At 43.8% G+C, this 13,311-nt stretch overlaps 1 protein-coding gene across 2 annotated transcripts in view; it reads left to right on the top strand.

Moving 5' to 3' along the window:
- The window catches only part of CngA (Cyclic nucleotide-gated ion channel subunit A), a 371,493-nt gene that overhangs the window by 85,809 nt on the left and 272,373 nt on the right, over positions 1-13,311 (top strand). Inside the window, exon 3 of one of the 2 annotated variants that reach the window (XM_070535384.1) lies at positions 9,553-9,724. The exons of the other annotated variant lie outside the window; for it this stretch is intronic. The gene's annotated coding sequence lies outside the window, so the exon portion shown is untranslated. The remainder of the gene's footprint in view (positions 1-9,552; positions 9,725-13,311) is intronic. 2 annotated transcript variants of the gene reach the window in all.

Here is a 13,311-nt window from a genome sequence, read left to right as displayed (position 1 = left end):
CTCATGCGCACACACGCGGACGCACGCACACACACGCGCACACAGGCTGGTCTCGCCAGCCAGCCTCTCGACTTTTCATGAACACCCCTCCGCACTTCCCCACCTTACCGCTATCTTCCTTTTTCTAACAACTCAAATTTCTCGGTTTCTGCGCTTAAATGCATCTTGTTCTAATATTTGCCCTTCCGTCTCAGTAATCTATCTATCTATCTATCTATCTATCTATCTATCTATCTATCTATCTATCTATCTATCTATCTATCTATCTATCTATCTATCTATCTATCTATCTATCTATCTATCTATCTATCTATCTATCTATCTATCTATCTATCTATCTATCTATCTATCTATCTATCTATCTATCTATCTATCTATCTATCTATCTATCTATCTATCTATCTATCTATCTATCTATCTATCTATCTATCTATCTATCTATCTATCTATCTATCTATCTATCTATCTATCTATCTATCTATCTATCTATCTATCTATCTGCCATTTTTTTCATTGGTTTTCCTATCGGTCCTGTGTTCACGTTTTGTGCGGTGGACCAGCCGAACCAACACCCCTATATTGAGAAGAACATCTTAACTTGAAGCACTTGCTTGACTTAATTTAAACGATGCTTGTCGTGAACGCGCCGAAGGAAACTCAATGAGCGTCTTAAGCACGTTCATGCCAGTCATCATATAAGCCGAGTGAAGCATGTCATTTAAATCAAGTCAAGCATGGGCTTCAAGTGAAAATGCATTTCCGAATACGGGAGTAATACTCGAATCGCAATAAGTGGGGGCTGAGAACCCAACGGGCACTTTCAATCGCTATTGCCTTCTGAATAAGTTATAATAAAAGCCAACAAAATAAAATCGCGTCTCTAACGCAATCTGCTCTTGCTGGCTTGCTGCAAGTTCTCTTTGTGTGGCCGTCGTATAGGAAACTAAAAAGAATGTATAGGTTTTTGAGGAGATATCGAGGGACAGAGAGCGATAAAAAAAAGCACTAGATGAAAGGCAGCGAGGTTAACCGGAGTAACGGTCCCTTTGGCTGCACTGCATTGAAGGGCAGGGGAAGGGGGAGGAATGGAGAGGAGAAAAGTGTTGTCAATCCCCCTCTTCAGTATGAGCCATGACTTGAGGCCACAAGAACGATAATGCTGTGTCCACGCAGATACAACGAAGGCGCCTGACAACTATCAAAGTATCTCACATTTTCCCGGCAATCCCGAGTTGCTTTAAGAAGAGTGAGGAAATATACACACCTGTTCCATGGTGAGCGTCTACTTACTAACGGGATGCAGCGCTTACAGCATTGCCTTCGTGTCTTCATGTTTGCTTTTGAAATGTTAACGTTTCCTTTTGTTGCTGACGCTTCAAATGGCAGCCGCGGACCAAAATTATGTTCCGTAAAGACGCACGTAAAGCCGCATGGCTGATTACGCATGTTTTCTTTCTTTGATTTAGGTTATCTTGTCCGATTATTCTTTCCTGCGGTGTATTTTATGTCGAAGAAGAACTGAATTTGGGAGGTAAAGCAGATAAAGGGTGGTCTAACAAGATCACTGCTAAGGAAAGGAATAAAGCAGTCAAGAATAGCAGAGAATTTGGGGCTGTAACGAAATTAGGAAAATCGAAGGCCGTAGGATCAGGTGAGCTGAAGCTAAACACAAATAATTGAAGAGGGTCGGGAAATGCCTTCATACTGCACTGGATATATTTAGGCTGCTGCTGATGGTGATACATTGTAATGACAACAAAACATAACTTGCAGTGTACATTGCAGCCATCTTTGGAAGTGATGCATGGGTAAAGGCACGCCATCGTCATAACCATCTGCCTACATTTATGTGCACTGCATGACGAAGGTCCCTTTCAGCGATCTTCGATTACCATTGTCTTGCGCTAGCTGATTCCAACTTGTTTCTGCAAATGTGCTAATTTCATCACCCACCTTAATTTTCTGCCGCCCACGACTTCGTTTCCCTACCCTTGGCACCCACTACAACGTTTTCCGCAAGATTGGAAGGGAGGGCCGAGAGTTTACGCGGGGCAAGTTCCGCGAGGTAGTCGAACGTCAACCCACATTTAGCTTGCTGCCATTAAAACCGTACGTTGGTCGCATACACTATGTGACCAATTTAGCTCATTTCGAATCCAGACTGCATACCCAGGCTCAGGAAATATTTAGATTTTTGTCAGATCCAGCATCCCGAAAACTTTTGACCCTGCTTTTTGGGCCGAATTCACTTCAAGGTAGAACAAAAATTTGGGCGCTTAGAATATTCTAAGACTCATGGTATGCCACATATCATCGAGTGCTCTCAACGGCGGATCTTCGTTGCGTGTTTCCACTTTCGATCTCTATCTTGAAACGGATAAGGAAAGGACGGGGGAGGGGAGGGGCGGTGGGAGAAAAATCGCGCAGGCTTCTTGTGCTTGCTCCTTAAGCGGCAGGGTACAACGTCAATTTAATCTGGTCTTTTCCGGATGGAAAGTTCATCTTGACCTCATTACGGGAGTTACGATGTCCTTTTTCATGCTCCTTTAGGGCATGGATGAACGAGCGAGACATCGTTAGTCCGGGTAGTTTTTTTCCGTCCTTAATGAACACGAAGAGGAGAGACTCGTGAGACTACATTACAGTTTGAACCTCCCAAGAAAGAAAAAAAAAGTACTCTAACTAAAAATAAAGAGGGATGCTTTTTCATTTTTACGTCCGTATTTAATTCGTGTTACGTCCGTTTAATTTCGTTTAATTTAATTGTTTTACGTCCGTTTAATTTCGTGTTAGCTCAAATGATTAACTTCACGTTAGCCCGGCCCTCACCATTAGGCTTTGCTTTCGGCAGAAATACGTGTTCTTATATGAATCGCTTTTAAGGCTGTCACGTCCTACATCTGACAAAAGCGTCCTTATGTAATCAACGTCCTTATTCAGCGTCTCATATTTATAATGTGCAGATCGAAACTGTGCCAAGCACATCCGATTGCTTAAAGCAATTTCGCGTTCTATTTGGTGAATATCTCACAGTAATATGTTCGAAATTTTCATTATTCGCAGGGTGAGTTAGATGTGCAGTTAGATGTTCATATTTGTGAAAAGAGCGCGGCATGTAGGTCAAGGTCGGAGCATAAGAACAACGCAAGTTCACACTCGCAGCTTATATTTATTTTGGAACGCGTATACACACGCTCGAAAAAATGCAGCACCAATACACGCGTGCATTCGAAAGCTCACATAGCGCAAAACACATCGTGCATAATCATACCAGATCTTTAAGCCCTATGGCACGCTGTTTTCCTGTTTTTCAGAAACAGCGCCAGATGCCAGAACCGCCAAGGCGGCTCCACGACTATCATCATCATCATCATCATCATCATCATCATCATCATCATCATCATCATCATCATCATCATCATCATCACCACACCACCACCACCACCACCACCACCATCATCATCATCATCCTCATCATCATCATCATCTTTTTTCCTTTCCTTCTTCGTCTTCTTCTTGTCTTCATGTTAGATAAACAATCATATCTGACGCACAGGTAAAAAGCCAATATCTGGCTTAAAATGGACCCATGCAATGCACACCTAAGAGTTGAATTACCACTTCAGGTGGAGACAGTGTTAGTTAAACGCATTAAGAAGCCTTACGCGTAACCCGCCATGGTAGCTTGGTGGTATATGGCGTTCCCGCTGCTGTACTCGAGGTTGGGAGTGCGATTACCGCGGCGGTGACCGCGTTCCGACGTGGGAAAAATGCAAATGTCCTTGTACTTTGATTTAGGAGCACGTTAAAGAATCTCTGGAAGTCAAAATTATTCCGGTGTCCCCTACTACGGCGTGGCCCTTATGAGATCGTGATTTTGGCACCTAAGATCCCAAAATTTAATGCCTTACACATACAACCTATAAGCAGACGCAGAAATATATACATGCACAACTGCAATGGAAATCATTCAAATCTTACTTAATAAATGAGTTTTAAGAAAGCAGGATAGTGCGGCTAAAAATTTAAAAAATATACAAGAAATACGTGGGCATTATACAGAAGCGTACATAAACTACTTCCCAATACAAACTTTAACATATAGGCACAAGTTAGAAAGAGAAAGAGAGAGAGAAAAGAGGAATAATGCAACAACATGACTACCCTCTCAAAAAGTGGTTCTAGGCCTGGAAATGACATTTTGATAATAAGAGACGGCAGTTGGCATCCACTCTTGAAAATGAACTTATGAAAAAAGTCACAAAAGAACACTGGGACCATCCCGGAAAATCGTTGCAGATGCCTCCAAAGGCAGCACCCTGAACCACATATGTATATACTGTTGGCCTTTCGGCCGTTACAGAGTGGGGTAATTTAGGCCACCCCAAAACAAATTCAACGCAGTAGCGCCATTCTTCTGCGCATTCTAGGAATGGCGTTTGCGCGTCATTACGTCTATTTCATGTGACGAACCGTATCTCCAGACAGTGAACTGTGGCATGTGCACGAATCTACAAAGTTCATGACGGCTGTCACAATATGGAAGATGGATAGGTGTGCCCATCTCGACAGCCAAACGTTGTCAAATGGCTTTATATCGGGTCCGTCACATGACTGCCGATGTACGAGGAACGTTCCGAAAGTAAGTTTTGTCATTTTTTTGAAAGGGAAGATGGTAAACCAGGTGAAACAAACAATCGCCATAAGAATCCACGCCCGTTGCTGGTTCAGCGACGGAATTATATAGCGTCAGCGGAGGAGGAATGACGCATGCGCAGAGCGTCGAAGAAGAGAGAGTCGCAGCAGATCGCCTGTGCCTGAGTTTACTCGAGCGCGAACCACGATTGCAGGCAGACGTGTGCTGACAACGGGGTCACAAATGGAATTGTGCGCTGATTATCCGGTATGAATGGGCACCTTTTCGCTACATTGAAAGACATACTCTTGTGACGTCATTTCCAAAACAATGCTGAGGTGGCGCAGGCTGTGCGACAGCTCCTTGCATCGCAGGGCACAGAGTTTTACCAGAGTATATAGTTTCTTCAAACTGACTGCACGCTACGACAAATGTCTCAATCTCGGTGGCAGCTATATGAGAGAATAGTGCATATTGTATATAGTTCATGATGAAGAGTAGGCAGGCGTTGTGCCCCTTCCGGTGGCAGTTGCCAGCCTGCTTCTCACTTTCCCTTTCCTGTTAACTGTTTATATGTGTATATGTGTTCAAAACAAATAATAATAATAATGCCATGGTGTGTTTTCCTTCTTTTTTACCAATAAAGTTTCCGTGTAAAAATAAATGGTGAAACTTACTTTCGGAACGTCCTCGTAGTTTTCAGGCTGCCTTACTTGGCTTTCTAGAGAGTGCGGATCAGGCCTCTGGGCTATAAGACTTGACCTGCATGGTATGTGATCTGCGTTTTACCTCTGTCGTCATTGTCAGACATGTCGTCTTTTTCTTTTTGCTTATTTTCCTGCTACCCTTTCCCAGCGCAGAGTAGCTGGTTGGATGAACGGTTCTCAGGCCCACCTGTCTGGTTTTGTGATCATTAAACTTCTGTATTTCTCGCTTTCCGCTACTGACCATGAAGCTGCTGGTTCGACGTGCGGCTGACCAACTAGACCTATCTGCCGCCTTGCTACATCCCAGTGAAAGTCACCATATGTTATGTTGGCACTCGCGATAGCACATCAGATGCCCTTCGTCAAAGACTACGCACGTTCTCCACAAGCATCACAAAGCTTCCGGATCTTGTTTCATTTGTGGGCCGATCAAGTATTAAAACAGAATTTCAAAGCCAGACTTTAGAAGTTAGCGATAAAAAAAAAATTGGGAACGTACCGAAATATTACAACCCTAAAACCGAAACGCTAAAAAGGGAGTAGAACCAAGAAATAAAGGAACTGAGGGTGTATTCATATACAATGGGGCTGGCTGCTCATTTCGAATGCAATGGCCAGACGTATTTTGCACATTTGACGTTTTACTTATAGTACACAAGTAAAATTTAGATAGTTTGCGGCGTGTGTCTTACACAACATGCTGATTACTAAGCAGCTGCCGAATCGAACCGAATCGAAGCTCTGCGAGAATTCATTTTTGGGGAGGGGGGGGGGGGTTGCCTAAATTACAGTCAGGAAATCAGCAAGTTCTTTTTCTTTCATTTGAAATGAAAGAAAAGGAGAACGATAAAGACAAATGAAAATACAAGAAATGGCGGATAGGGGGAGTTTACTTTGCTGAATCGCGCAACACTGATGCGATTTATAACGGTACCGTATAATGGTCCTGTCAATGTTTTTCATACAGAGAAAGACGTTGCGCTGGATTTTTATGTGGTGGAGGAAAGACTCTTCTCTCCAGTTAGCAATGTTTTCCGAATTCATTAAAGGTGAATAGAGTGTCCCGGAACTCTTGGACAATGGACTGTGACAAGGCTCCTCCTCGTGCCTGGACAGTTAGTGCGCGCGCCTGGGAGTGGGCAATGTCATTGAGTTTGGTGAGCGAGTCCAGATTTAGGCCCAAGTGTGTCGGAAACCAAGTAATCGTATGTGGAGTGATTGTCCTGTTACTGAAAATACTATAGGCTTCTTTCACGATGGAGCCCGAGGCGATCGTCCCCACTGCCGATCTATAGTCTGTGTATATTTGCGTTTTGTTGACGTTTAAAAGAGCCAAAGCAACAGCAACTTGCTCCACTTTAGAAGAAGTGGTTCCAGCCACCGAGGTCGTCAAAACGGCATGGCCTCTGTGATCTCTTTCCACTATGGCAAAGTGATACGAGCGGCCATATTGAGTCGCATGCACAAAGCAGACCGATTGGGTTTCGTCCTTGATCTTCTTCAGTATCGCCATCGCCCTGGCCTTACCCCCATTGTGCTGCGGGTGTACATCGCTAGGATTTGGCTCAACGTAAATGCTTTCTCTTTGCTCGTCAGTGATTCAATGCCTTCTCTATTCAGCAAGTACTGGGTTAAGGCCCAGGATGACCAGAATTCATCTGCCCGCCGAAGAGCAGGACAGCCGAGCCAGTTATAGGCCGATTCTTGCGCCTCCATAATCTTCTCCAATGAATTGTGTACTCCCAGTTGATAGAGGTGTTCTGTATTGGCGGTCATGGGGATGCCGAGTACCCTTTTGATGCTTTTCCGAATGAGGATGTTCAACTTCTTTTTCTTAGAAGTGTGCCACTTGTGCATACCTTCTACATCAATTATGTGACTTATAAGGAAGGCGTAGAAAAGCCTGAGCAGATTGTCTGCCTTCTGTTAGAGGCTCTGCCGATGAGCCGAATTACATTTTCTGTTTTCGTGGTGATTCTAGCCAACGGGTGGTTGTTGGATCCATTGGATTCAATAACCATGCCTAGTACACGGATAGAGCCGACTCTGGGAATGAGGCTTCTATCACATTAAGCGGCTTCGAGCCACTGAATGTGATGGAAAAAAAAAAAGGCGTTGCTAAAAAAAGCGGCTTCCAGCCGCAGCGGCTTAAGGAAATGTGAAATGCACAGAGCGCCAAACGGCAAAATTCGATATTATTGCTTTCTTCCTTTTTTTTTGCTAAAAAAGAAAGAAAGGAAAAAGAAAGCAATGAAATCAGGAGCTTCTGTTTTGGTGCTGATTAGCTCGAAATGACAAACGTTTTTACTCTGTTTGCTGCGTGTGCTGCGTCTCTACAGGGTGATAGTCGTCGCTGTTCACTCGACCACCTCGAGCGGAACTTCCTGACGCGAAGTCAATAAAGAAGTGGGCAAACCGAATCGGGATTGCCTCGAGAATATACCATCAATACCGGAATGTCATAACCAGCTTAAGCGCAGCTTGAAAGGGAAGCCGGCTTTGACTTTAGTTCGACGTTTGCGACACTACCCGCCAGCCAGAAGCTCTGCATTCTAAAGCATTCGCTTGGATCTGAAATGACTTTACGCAACGTGATGTGCGTCGAGATGTGTATGCGCTTGTTTAGCGTAACTTTATAAGTTCATCATAGCTAAACGTTGTTGGCCCAGCGGCATCCTAGTTGCAAGAAGGAAAACAACATATTAGATGAGAGAGAGAGAGAGAAAGAGAGAGGAGGGAGGGAGGAAGGGAGGGGGTGACAAGAAATGGCGCAGCTGCTTCCAGAACGACAAAAAATATACTCGGCTTGGCACTTTCATGACCCGGATGCCTTTTGGGAAAATAAAAGCACATTAGTAAGACGAAGCATAATGTAAAGTTCAGGACTTGGGTGTCCGTCCCGAAATTTTAGCCATGTGAACATTTAATAAGTTGCGCTTGGAACCATTTTAACAATTTTAAGTAAATTAATGCGTTAAATAGACCGAAATGAGCAACGCGTCGTTCCTGAACGGAGCCCAACGCGAGCAGGAAGCTTTACCAAAATATGTTAAGGTTATCTTGTAAGCAGATAAACCCACCTATCTAGAGCACACACACACACATATATATATATATATATATATATATATATATATATATATATATATATTGATGAGTAGTGCTAAGAAGTACTTAAAGCTCATCTCTGTTACTAGCTGTTGTCGTCAGTGCTTCGCAGTTCGGGCAAAGTACATTATTTGTTCTTCGTCATTGTCCTGAAGAGGAAGCTTTAGCTCGGGCCTAACTCCGACGCGGTCTATTCAAATACATGTAAAACGCAAAAACGCTTTTGAATTAAATTTGTTGAACTTGAGAGAGAAAGTTAAATTCTAGTTACTGTTGGAAGCAGAATTTCGATTTATGGAATGAAATTTGTTGAAATAAATTTTAAAATTTTGATAGTTCAAAAATAAGAATAGAAGCACGAATTTACACATTAATAGCTCTGCATCAAGAATAGATATCGCAGTTTGTATTTACATGAAGTAGCTACGTTGTGTACAAGGGTTCTGCAGAAGCTGTATTTCCATATTACTAATTTTTGGGGGAATCATGTGTGACGCATCAATTTTGTACGCTTTCAATGTACTATCGTATGAAATTTACAGAATTGTGATATCATTTTTCATTGCTGAGGTACGTAGCTGTAAACATGATAGTTTCGTTTTCAGAAAATTAGCAATTTCTGCCAATTTTTAATAAAAATTGACAACCTAATTCAAAAATTCGAAACCAACATTCACTAGATTTTAAGTTTTCTTTTAAATTAATCAAATCTCTTGAAATTCGGTGCAGTGGTTGGCAAGAAAAACGAATACTCCTTTTACATGTATTCAGATAGGAGCACCCGAGCTAAAACTGGCTCTATAAACGCCTTTCTTTTTCTATGGCGCAAGTTCGGATTTATTTGTGAGTCGGGAATACGCATGAACTTCGCAACACTTTTTTTAAAACCTTTTCACAGCCTGTAAATAAACGATATAATACGCTTGCAGAAAAACAACGTGAAAGTAAGCTTCGAATAGCTCGCGCTTCGAAGTGCAGCGCACGAAAAACGGCCGTGAAGAAAATGCAACCACCCGTACTTTTCTATAGATACTATTTTTATCAACGCCGTCTTTATTTCTCTTTCATAGTTTTTTGTCAATTTGTTCCTTTGCTATGCAGGCGCGTCGTGAACTTGAAGGTGCTCGTCCGAATTCGCGAGGCGTGCAGTGCCCAGCCGGCTGTTGTGTAACGTCGCCTTCATCTGCATTGCAAAAGACGCGTGCGGGTCTCGGCCCACATCCAGTTTCGCCGTCGCAGAAGGCGCAGGAATGCAATCGCCACCGACTGTCACGTGAGCCCTGGCGCACTTGACACTCAGCGCGTGGCGTTTCGCCATGTTGAGCGCACTCTGGGAAATGACACGTGCGAAGCTGGCAGCATGATGCGCAAGGGGGGCGAAGACAGACGGTCTTGCGCTGTCGCGAGCTCGCCTTCTGCAAAAGCAGGCGCGAAAAAAGAAAAGAAAGAAAGAGAAAGAAGAAAACAAAATAAGACGAGAGGAAAAAAGAAAACGTGGGAGAAAACAGACAAACAAGCAAAATAAAACAAACAAACAAACAAACAAACAAACAAACAAACAAACAGGCGACTAAAAAAGTAAAGCGGGAAAAGAAAGAAATGATCCACAAGGACAAAACGGAACAAAAACGAAATATTGCCTTGTTGCCAATACATGCAAATGTGAGTAGCATATATAGGGCATACAGTTTTATACTTATTGGAGGAATCTCTGGGCACAGGGAGCCTTTTCAATACGCATGTCTGCACCCTGCCAGAGCGTATGTGCGTATGAAGGGCTCCCTAGAGAAGCATTTAGGGGCTTTAAAGCGGCAGCGCTTGCAGCGACACCTTGAGACCATTCGCTGAACCAAAGCACACATAATTCTTATTATAATGAGCGCCCCATTTAATCTCTTGACTGAAGTTGTCGCCAGTTACGAGTCATCACAAAACAATTTTTCTCTTTGTTTAATTATTTATTTTTTATTTTTAACACACGTGAAGGGACACTAAGCATTATACGGAACTGTGGCTCCCAGGTTCCAATGTGCTTCGCCTCGCTGTGCGCGTAGTCTTGTTCACGTGTCTCGTGCTCCCTCCTGTTCTAGGGTGCCTGAAAGCTCTCCTCCTTTGAGATCATGCAGGTACCCTATGCTACTCTCCTGCTTTGCCCCCTCTCCTGGCACGCTCACAAATTTGGAATGCCAGTCAACAATAATCTTTATTTCGCGTAGGGGGGGGGGGGAAGCCGGAGGGTGCGCTTATTAGATAATGAACCACTGTCAGTCCATCTGTCAATGCGTCACTAATATCGATTTGCGAGCGCTCTAAAGGAGAGACAGAGAAACAAAAAGAAAACGTTATGAAAATGCTAATGTTCGCTGTGCCCTTCATTTCTTGCCGGCTCTTACGCCTTGGCGTGCCGGCAGCACTTTCTTTTATTGATTAAATGCGTCGTTTTTATTTATGTTTTATTCTTAGCGCACAAGTTCGTTAGCTTTGAGACGATGTTCTTTCGTGGCTGTCAAAAAGCGCTTATGGTCTACTCGCCCACGTAGAGCGAGAAGAGGCAGTATCTGCACTGTTCCTCAGAGACAATGGCATAGTAATGGCGGTAAACGGCCTCTTCGTCGTTTCTATGGCACTCAACCGCGCGTCCTCTTCAGGTTGTGGGCGAGAACCGCGCGTGCGCGACAGTAATTTCGTCATAGACGAGCTCCGTCGTGCCTTTCACTCCTTTGTCTGCCGTCGCGCTGTGCACATCACGGATTGCCAACTAGGCCGGTCTCACACCTTGCTTCTGTTCTCCAGAGATAAGAACAAAGAGCGCCCGTCTAGGCGCTGCTCCGAAAGTGGATGCCAGGGAGAGTAGGGCTCAAAGACCGCACGTGCCTCAGTGCAAGGTTTGAAGCATTGAAGAAAAAAACACGTAGCCAGTTGAAATGGCCAGCTTGTCGCAGCCAATGAGAGTTGCGCATATTCCGCGCTAGAGTGCGTGGTATCTGTTAGTCTCGAATGAAAAGAAGACAACCATTACGCCTGGACCCGGCAAAAAAGCTATACTAAAATAACGGCTGGCCGCTAGAAACCGAGCTGAGGCCATTCCCGTCACAGGAGGCCAACAATACGCCCAACGATTGCGCCGTTTTTTGGATCGGCACAACGTGGCTCGAAATGTAAGGGTCCACAAAAGGCAAAGCTAAATGGAGGAAAAACACTCGCCAGTGAAAAAAAAGAAAAAAAAGAAAACGACACTTCAAAAGTGCGGAGAAACAAAGCTCACCGTGGGTAGTGAAATTTGGGCAAACGCATCTCTTTCGTCTTGGGCAATCTTCGTGAAGACACCGAATCGATAGTAACCTAATTAGAAAGATTCGGCTTCTACTACTTAGGTACAGGCTATACAGTGCCGCGTTTTTCACTACTCATGCCCGAGTGCCAGAGGGACCATATAAAATACATTCGGTTCGTCCGCCTTCGTGCACTATAGAGCTGCCGTCCCTTGCAGACAATTTACTTGTGGAGACAAGCTAAAGCTACCCATTTTCTTAATTCTTTTCTGCGACTCTGCGTATGCGTTAATTAACGCTTCATTACCGGAAAACAATAGTTCCTCGTTAACAGAAAACACATTCCACACTTGAAGTACGTACTAAGGGTGCGATTCCGTTCAACGAAACTTTAATGCACCGAATGCACCGAGTGTTGTAAGTTTCTTACTGTGTATTTTTCTCTCTTTGGCCCGTGCAAGACGCTTCTTTTAGCCTAAGCGAAGCCCACTGTTGTAGGGTGCTTGAATAGCGTATGTTTAGGGCCACTCATCAGGCACTACAAGCCTGAGATCAGGTATCATGTTCCTTTTTGCAGACTTAGCATCTAAGAAGTGTTCACAGTTTACTCTGTTTATACATCCCGGACAATATTATCTGATTTTATTTCTTCGGTTAATTAGCTCTTACAATGCTCCTCTTCTGATATGTTATGCGCTACTTTTGTCGGCAACGACGACGACGACGACGACGACGACGACGACGACGACGACGACGACAACAACAACAACAACAACAACAACAACAACAACAACAACAACAACAACAACAACAACAACAACAACAACAACAACAACAACAACAACAACAACAACAACAACAACAACAACAACAACAACAACAACAGTGTGCAGTGGAAAAGAAGATAGCTTATTAGAATTACATTAAAATTAAAAAAAGAAGGGTGCTGGCAAATTCGACATGATCGAGCTTAACCGAACCCCGTGCAGCGATGCGTTTGACGAAGATATATATGTTTTTGTCACTGTTGCGTCATATTATTCATTATTAAACGCTAAAAGATGGTAAAATACGCCTCTGCAGCTGAGGCTGTTCCTATTTCACAAGAACAGTCGCATATTCTTCGAGGCGCCGTCGTAATCGATTGCTAAAGCTGCCGTTAGACTACGCGCAAGTTAGTGGCTGTTGAGGCTTGCGAAGCTATACTTCTAAAAATGCGTATAATGCATGAGAAGTGTTAAAAAAAACTTATTCGGAAAAATCCGTCAAGGCAATACCGCCTTTGTGCGCAGCAAAGGCTGCATTTGTCTGTGGCGATAAGTCTTTGGGGCATAAACGGATAGAGAGCCCAACAAACACTTGATGAGATCCGTGTGTAGTCTGCCAGCAGTCAATGGCGAAGCACGGGTGCGGAACGAAATTCTGGCTGCTTCAGTAAAGGAGCAGAGGAATAGGCAGCTTCACTTAGATACACAAGCTGGCGACATTTGACGTAGCAGAGGCTTATAGGTCGCTAACCTCGCATTCCCTATCGGATACTAACTCACGTAGGAGCTAACGGATGCTTTAGCGATTGCAGATGACGGTG

The sequence above is a fragment of the Dermacentor albipictus genome, chromosome 3 (assembly GCF_038994185.2).
Source record: "Dermacentor albipictus isolate Rhodes 1998 colony chromosome 3, USDA_Dalb.pri_finalv2, whole genome shotgun sequence".
In the NCBI taxonomy this organism is placed as follows: Eukaryota; Metazoa; Arthropoda; class Arachnida; order Ixodida; family Ixodidae; genus Dermacentor; species Dermacentor albipictus.
The sequence above is the reverse complement of the archived record's forward strand: the minus strand, read 5'-3'. Positions and strand labels throughout refer to the sequence as shown.